This window comes from Loxodonta africana, chromosome 14, assembly GCF_030014295.1.
Source record: "Loxodonta africana isolate mLoxAfr1 chromosome 14, mLoxAfr1.hap2, whole genome shotgun sequence".
Taxonomy (NCBI): Eukaryota; Metazoa; Chordata; class Mammalia; order Proboscidea; family Elephantidae; genus Loxodonta; species Loxodonta africana.
In genome coordinates this window covers 25,371,588-25,379,748 of record NC_087355.1, presented here as the reverse complement: position 1 = coordinate 25,379,748, position 8,161 = coordinate 25,371,588, and the positions used below count along the sequence as shown (strand labels likewise).

At 38.6% G+C, this 8,161-nt stretch overlaps 1 pseudogene; it reads left to right on the top strand.

The window, feature by feature from the left end:
• Positions 1-258: 258 nt before the first annotated feature.
• Positions 259-2,288, top strand: LOC135227682 (tigger transposable element-derived protein 1-like; annotated as a pseudogene).
• Positions 2,289-8,161: the final 5,873 nt, after the last annotated feature.

Sequence of the window (8,161 nt, the reverse complement as noted above, 5' to 3'; positions counted from 1 at the left end):
TGTTTCCTGATAATTCTATGCTGGTCTTGTTCATTTGAAATGAAAGTTTCTATTGTAGCATTCTTGAAGTGTGTATTCAGTGGGTACCCTTTATTTATAGGCATAACTTGTTTTGTTGTGTTTCCCTTCATTGCATTTCACAAATACTGTTTTTTTACAAATTGAAGGTTTTTGGCAATCCTGCATCGAGCAAGTCTATCGGTGCCATTTTTCCAACAGAATGCTCTCACTTCATGTCTCTGTGTTACATTTGGGTACTTCTCACAATATTTCAAACTTTCATTATTATTATATCTGTTATGGTGATCTGTGATCCGTGATCTTTGATGTTGCTATTGCAATTGTTTTGGGGACACCACAAGCTGTGCCTATACAAGATGGCGAACTTAATGGATAAATGTTGTATGTGTTCTGACTGCCCCACCGACAGGCCATTCCCTGTCTCTCTCCTTCTCCCCAGGCCTCCCTATCCCTTGAGACAAGACGATATTAAAATTAGGTTTATTAATAACCCTACAACGGCTTTTAAGTGTTCAAGTGAAAGTAACAGTTGAATGTCTCTCACTTTAAATAAAAAGCTAGAAATGATTAAGCTTAGTAAGCAAAGGAAGTTGAAAGCTGAGACAGGCTGAAAGCTAGGCCTCTTGCACAAAACAGTCACCCAAGGTGTGAATGCAAGGAAAAGATCTTAAAGGAAATTAAAAATGCTACTCATGTGAGCACATGAATAATAAAAAAGTGAAACAGCCTTATTGCTGATATGGAACAAGTTTTAGTGGTCTGGACAGAAAATCAAACAATCCACAACATCCCCTTAAGCCAAAGCCTAATCCACTGCAAGGCTCTAACTCTCTTCAATTCTGTGAAGGCTGAGAGAGGTGAGGAAGATGCAGAAGAAAAGTTTGATGCTAGCAGGGGCTGGCACATGAGTTTTAAAGAAAGGAACCATCTCCATAACATAAAAGTGAAAGGTAAAGCAGAAAGGGTTCACGTAGAAGCTGCAGCAAGTTATCCAGAAGATCTAGCTAAGAAAATCGATGAAAGTGGCTACACTAAACAACAGATGCTCAGTACAGACAAAACAGCCTTGTGTTGGAAGAAGATACCATCCAGGACTTTCATAGCTAGAGAGGAGGAGTCAATGCTTGGTTTCAAAGGTTCAAAGGACAGGCTGACTCTCTTGTTAGGGGCTAATGAAGCTGGTGACTTCAAGTGGAAGCCAATGCTCATTCACCATTCAGCAAGTCCTAAGTCCCTTAAGGATTATGCTAAACCTACTCTGCCCGTGCTCTATAAATGGAACAACAAAGGCTGGATGACAGCACATCTGTTTACAACATGGTTTACTGAATACATTAAGCCCACTGTTGAGGCCTACTGCTCAGAAAAAAAAAGTTTCCTTTTAAAATATTATGGCTCACTGACAATGCACCTGGTCACTCAAGAGCTTTGATGAAGATGTACAAGGAGATTAATGTTGTTTTCATGCCTGCTAACACAACATCTATTCTGCAGCCCATGGATCAAGGAGTAATTTTGACTTTCAACTCTTGTTATTTAAGAAATACATTTTGTAAGGCTATAGCTGCCATAGATAGTGATTCCTCTGATGGGTCTGGGCAAAGTAAATTGAAAACCTCTGGAAAGGATTCACCATTCTAGATGCCATTACGAACATTCATGATTCATGGGAGGAGGTCAAAATATCAACATTAAAAGGAGCTTGGAAAAAGTTGACGCCAACCCTCATGGATGACTTTTACCAGTTCAAGACTTCAGTGGAGGAATTAACTGAAGACGTGGTGGAAATAGCAAGAGAACTAGAATTAGAAATGGAGCCTGAAGATGTAACTGAATTGCTACAATCTCAGGATAAAATAGTAATGGGTGATGAGTTGCTTCTAATGGATGAACAAAGAAAGTCGTTTCTTGAGATGGAAACTACTCCTGGTGAAGATGCTGTGAACGTTGTTAAAATGACAACAAGAGATTTAGAATATTAAATAAACTTAGTTGATAAAGTAGCAGCAGGATTTGAGAGGATTGACTCCAATTTTGAAAGATGCTCTACTGTGGGTAAAACACTATCAAACAGCATCAAATGATACAAAGAAATCTTTCACAAAAGGAAGAGTCAATCAATGTGGCAAACTTCCTCGTATTATTTTAAGAAATTGCCACAGCCACCCCAACCTTCAGAAACCACCACCCTGATAAATCAGCAGCCATCAACATGGAGGTAAGACCCTCCACCAGCAAAAAGATTATGACTTGCCGATGGCAGATGACAGCATTTTTTAGCAATAAAGTATTTTTTTCATTATGTACATTGCTTTTATAGACATAGTGCTATTGTACACTTGATAGACTACAGCGTAGTATAAACATAACTTTTACATGTACTGGGAAACCACAAAATTCGTGTGACTTGCTTTATTGCTATATTCACTTTATTGTGGTGGTCTGGAACCAAACTTCAATATCTCCGAGGTATGCCTGTAATTACTGCTGGAATGGAGAATAAAAACATATTTCGCTGCATACTTATCATCGTACTTACTTCTGATGAGATATTGTAATTTGATTCACACTGAGAAAGACTTTCATGTATATCTCGTACAATGCCTTTGCTCTCTGTGTGAGCATAGGACGGTTTGTTTGAGTACAGTTACTTTGAGCTCGATCTGCCCGTACTACCATGTGCTATATGAGACTTAATTATAATACCAATTTTCTCTATTGCAACAAATTTAGAACTTATAAACACCTCCTCTGCACTCACATGGCTGGGAATAAGATTATTATGAAAATGAAAACACAAAACTTAAAAAACTTTGTGCATTTCATAAAAACTAGCAAACCCTCAAAGAATACACATGTACATTCAGTTTAAGGTATTAAACTACTTGGTAAAGTGATAAATCCTGAACATCAAATAATGAGACAATAAATGGCACCTTGTTCCCCACATGGGTTCTGAATCTACTGAGAAATAAGGGAAAAATCAGCAATTGAAAACACATCACCCTCATTATTAATGAAGGCTAGATAGAGAGCAGAGCTTAGAATAAAAGCCAAGAGAGTCTTGCTACCTTCCTACCCTCTAATCAAACTGTGGCACAGCCCACCCAAGGGAAATTTTGATTCTGCTTACCCAAGACCCTTCTTCCCACTGGTCCAAAAAGAGCAGATCAGCTATATCTTCCATGCACAGGTCCTATGATAGATTCACTTCATCTAATTAAGAAATAGAATCCCTGGATGGTTCAAACTGTTAACACGCTTAGATGCTAACTGAAAGGTTGGAGGCTGGAGTCCATCCAAAGTCTCCTCAGAAAAAAGAACAGGAGATCTACTTCTGAAAAAATCAGTCACTGAAAACCCTACGGAGCATAGTTCTAGTCTAACACACACGGGATTGCCATGAGTCAGAATCAATTCGAAAGCAACTGGTTACTGGTTGATTAAGAAATATGGGCCAATGATGAATGCCCACCTTCAAAATGCCTCACTCTGCCTCCTTGAGGAGAGACAGGTAGGGCCTGCACACAGGAATATTAAGCTCACTTCACATGGCATTAAAAATCAGGAGTGGGGACAAATGATTCCCCCAGACTCTATATACTACCTTGAATTGTTAGGTTCCCCGCCCCCACCCTGCTCCTTTGGCCATTTCCACCACTAAATTATAGCCTCCTTATACAACTAGCATAAATAATATCTTATATATATTTTTATGATGCCATAATTACAAGAAGCCAGCAAATAGATTTCTTAAATGTTATGCTGTTTCATGACAAACCAAACAAAAACTAATCGCTTCAAAATCATATATCTGTACTGAGCGATGATAGCTACATTTACTCACAGAAGAATTCTGTTTAGACTTCCAACCACTATCTGCCAAACACATTCATTCACATTGCAATCTAGTGGAATTCCATCTTTAAAAGAGAAATAAATATTCTAATAGAGAAGAGAACTTTTTAAATAATATTATATATATCATTAAAAACTATCAGTTTTCTACAGCTCCAGTGGTCTTAGATTATATAGAATTGAAAGTATGATAGAGGGAAAAAAAAATGAGCAAAACAAATTTATTACCAACTCACTTTCAGCAGAAGGGGGGAAAAATGATTTCCAAGTCTATTAACCAGAAAGGAAACAAAACCGTTTTCATCCAAGATATGAAGGATGACACAGAATGCAATAAAATAGATTTATGATGAGACACATTAAAATGGCAGCATTCGAGTTACCAAACTGAAACCAACACACTTCAGTACTTCTCTTTATGAGTAGGAAAATATGCCCGTACAATAAAACTAAACCCCAAACTACCGCTTATATATTCCAGTTTTGTGCTGGTGGCTGACCAGACTAAGATCTCAAAAAAAAAAAAAAGGTATCTTCCCCGTGTCTTTTTAGTAGAGAAACTTTTTTGTCACATGCTAATCCATAACTTAAAACTTCACTAGTACCCATCAATCAAACCAAAAACCACACCCGTTTGCCATCAAGTCGATTCTGACACATAGCGACCCTATAAGACAGAGTAGAACTGCCCCCATACAGTTCAAACCGCTGACCTTTTGGTTAGCAGCTGAGCTCTTAACCACTGTGCCACCAGGGCTCCAGTACTCACCAGAATGACTAAAATGAGAACGACCACCAGTACCAATGATAATGAGGCTGCGGAACTACTTAAACTCTCATGCATTGTTAGTGGAGTGCAATATGGTACAGCCACTTTGGCAAATAATTTGACAGTGTCTTACCTACAACACTTTACCGTATACACCTTACACACCTATCATACGACCCAGCCATTCTACTCCTAGATATTTACCCTCAACAGATGTAAAAAGTGTATCCACAAAAAAGACTTCTATCAGAATGTTACAGCAGCATTATTCAACTGCGATCTAAACCTAGCAGACCAAACTTGAACTTTGGAGTCAGAAAAATCTGTGTTTCAACCCCAACATCAACTTCCCAATTTGTGATCCTAAGCAAGTTATTGAAAGTTTTGTGAACATCAGTATCTTCGTATTTAAAATGGACATAATAAAGTCTGTCTCCTAGTTGTTTTTTTTTTTCCATGATAAATGGGAGAATTAAATAATATTACATTTGAAAAGTTTTTGGCACACATAACAACATGAGGCACCCACACCACCAACACAACCACCTCTCCTGCCTCCGTACTGCCTCACCAGCACCTCACCGCCCAGCAACCTCCACCAGGTCCTTGCCAGCCTTCTTCCGCTGGAATGTTGATCAAAACAATGTCATCAGGCCAATGCGCACACGTCCAGTTCCAGCTGCTATAGAGTCGACTACGACTCATGGCGACCACATGTGTCAGAATAGAACTGTGCTCCACGGGGTTTTCAATGGCTGAATTTAGGGGAACAGACCATCAGCCAAGTGCGTGTATACCACCCAGGAACCCCGGAGTACCCAAATGAAAGGCCTACATGTTTTCACCCTCTAAGCATTATTACTATACTTTCCAATAAATGCATGTATGCATAAAATTTTTTTTATATAATTTAGGTAGTTGAATATGTATAAGGATCCCTAGGTGCCACAGTGTTTAAGCGCTCAGCTGCTAATGGACAGGTCAGCAGTTTCATTCTATCAGCCAATCCTCCATAGAAACATGTGGCAGCCTGCTTCCATAAACATTACAGCCTTGGATGTCCTATGGGGGCAGTTCTATTTTGCCCTATAGAGTTGCTGTGAGTCAGAATTGACTCAATAGATTTGGTTTTTTGTTTGGTTTTAGGTGGCACAAACGGTTTGTGCTCCGATACTAACCTAAAAGTTCAAACCCACTGAGCGGTACCACAGAAGAAAAAATCTGAGGACCTGCTTCTGTTAAGATTAAAAAAAAAAAAAATCCTATGGAACAGCTCTACTCCGGAACACATGGGATTGTCATGAGTCAAAATCAACTTGACAGCAACTAACAACAACAACAACGTTTGGATATAACCTACAGGTGCTTTTTTTCTTTTAATTACTAAAAAATGAGAATGAGTAAACTCATGTACTTTGATGCAGAATTACTCACAAATAAATGTACCATATCAGCTTGTCTTTTGCTTATAGAGAAAAACATTTTTGTAATTAAGTGTCTATTAAACTGAAAAGAAAAATTAAGCCACAATCCATTCTATATTCCTTGTTCGTTGGTCGTAATATAAGTAATATTCAAGAAGCAAAAACATTTCTTTTAATTTCTATAGTTCACCAGAGAAATTAATTAAGAGAACAAGGTAAAAATGAGCTTCTTTTATCTTTAACCAAAGCAAATGGAAGTATTATTGGACAGTTCAGTTTAGAATAATTAATCACCCAAAGATGACTTGAAAATGGCTTTTTTTGTTGCCTTAACAGGTTGTCCTAACAGCTTTCAATTCACTAGATAATGATACGACTCATCACGTCTTTTCAGTTACATGAACATGGCCACAAATGCACCCAGGATAAATGCGAAGGCTTTTTAGGACTCAATAAAGAAAATAAAATCTCTAAAGAAACAGCGTTTGGATGGTAAAGTCCTTCTTTTGTTTGACAGGATAATAAGACGGCTGTGTTTTTCAACCATTCCTAAGTGTAAATGTATTAGTGATTTCTTACACAGACGATATTCATTATAAATACAACTGTAGAAGTCTCACACTCACCCTTTGCATCTCGTTTATACTTAACACCATTAACAAGGACCCAGTTCAGTGCTGTTGGCCACTAAATAGTCTGTGACCTAAGCAAAGCTCCATTTCATTCCAAGAACAGGATGGCTCTGCTCTAAGTCTTTTGGCAAAGGACAGGATTTTAATGACCTTCAAGCCAGCAGAGCAGGCAGTCACATTGCCTGAGAACACCAGGGCTTTTGCACAGTTTATTCTTGTTGAAGCAAGCTAAGGCAAAACCTTGGCAGCAATCTGAACATGGGGGCAAAGGGTTTCAAGCGGTTCTTTTTCTGCATGTAACTCTTTATGGCTGGGTAAAAAAGGAGGGTGTTTACAGAATGCTCTGCTCTCTGCTCTCTGCTCGGGGACACTGTCAGGTCTATTTCCCTGGAAATGGTACAGAGGAAGGAGTCCTCAGCTGACATTTGCTTTCCCTAATTTGTACCTAACTCCTTATAAGAACACGAAGAGCAAATGGATGCATGTAGAGGGAGGGTATAACCTCTTCTGGAAAGCTGATAGAGTCTCTTTTTCTCCTTGGATTGCTTTCAGAAGCTAGAAGAGGGGCCTGGGAAAGAATCGCTGCCCACCCCACCCTCCCACCGGTTGAAAGAAGGTCTATGTACAAAAGGGAATAATTCATTCAAACGCTCTGGGTTTTCAAACTGTGCATTAAAGACGCAAGATGGTGTTTAAGTGATCAAAAAGAAAGAAACTAAAGGCATTAAAGGAGCTGTTGACCTGAAACCACAGTGGGACTGAGAGGAGGAAAATTCACAGAAGTACTAAACTGGCTTCAACCAGCTCCCGCTCAAAGTGTTGCCGGGAAGAGGAAATGCTAGCGCATAGGACTTCGCAATGCCATTCCTCCTGCAGACCAGTACAATAGGCGTAAATGTCCAGATCTGATCTTAAATTTCTCAGTGGGAAGCCTGGTGGAAAATGTATGTGTATTTAAAGTGGTGAAGATTTAGGAATAACCGTACCACAATCCAACTTGGAACTAACCAAAATATTAAAATTTCCAGTAGGAACAGAATTGAAATCCTTTTTTCAAAGGAGAAAAATAAAACTTTCAAAGAAAATATGCAGCAAAATTTTAGTAGCTGCTTCCTATATATCTTGAGCTAAACATTGAGGATAAGACAATACACAGAAATGAAACACGATTCTTGCCTTCACAGAATCTTCCAACTATATTATCAGGATGGCTCCCTCAACATCCTGCAATAATCAATAAAAACTATGTGCCCAGTTGTGCAATTCTGATAACTTAAATTAACATCCTAACATCCAAGGCAGAGTTTCTATCCTAAAGGAAATTTCCAGATTATTAGGAAATATGCGCCCAAGTGATAGAAAGGAAATGCAGCCTATTAGAAAGACCACATGAGATGTAGAAAATGATGACATACATAAAAGTGACAAAAAAAAAAGTACCTGCAACCTGAATATTA